Source organism: Antrostomus carolinensis, unplaced genomic scaffold (assembly GCF_000700745.2).
Source record: "Antrostomus carolinensis isolate BGI_N321 unplaced genomic scaffold, ASM70074v2 scaffold39333, whole genome shotgun sequence".
NCBI classification, from domain to species: Eukaryota; Metazoa; Chordata; class Aves; order Caprimulgiformes; family Caprimulgidae; genus Antrostomus; species Antrostomus carolinensis.
This window is the reverse complement of record NW_010303815.1, coordinates 9,908-10,193: the sequence shown is the minus strand read 5'-3', so window position 1 is coordinate 10,193 and position 286 is coordinate 9,908. Positions and strand designations below refer to the sequence as shown.

The window sequence follows — 286 nt, the reverse complement described above, 5'->3', positions numbered from 1 at the left end:
CGTCAGGATCTGCAGGAGTGAGGAAAGCCAGTTCTAAATTAGGTAACTCCATCTCTTCTTTCAAGCAGGTTACCTGGCAGAGAGACGATCCCTCCCTGCTGGGGCAGATGCGAGTGCCAGGCAATTACATCATGGCCTCAGCCCCTGCTCCCAGCAAAAGTTTCTAGCAATTGTGGCTGCAGGGTGAGGGCAACGAGAGCTTGAACGTGACCTGAGTAGAGCTGAGAGCATTGACACATGAACAGGCTGGCCTGTGGCAAAGCCAGTTGTTTTGGTAGGAGGCAGC

The 286-nt window shown here is 53.5% G+C and overlaps 1 protein-coding gene across 1 annotated transcript in view; it reads right to left on the bottom strand.

Annotated features, from left to right (window-relative positions):
* CDK18 (cyclin dependent kinase 18) overlaps positions 1-286 on the bottom strand; it is a gene marked incomplete at its 3' end in the record, with an annotated part of 11,805 nt that overhangs the window by 10,576 nt on the left and 943 nt on the right. The window lies entirely within an intron of this gene.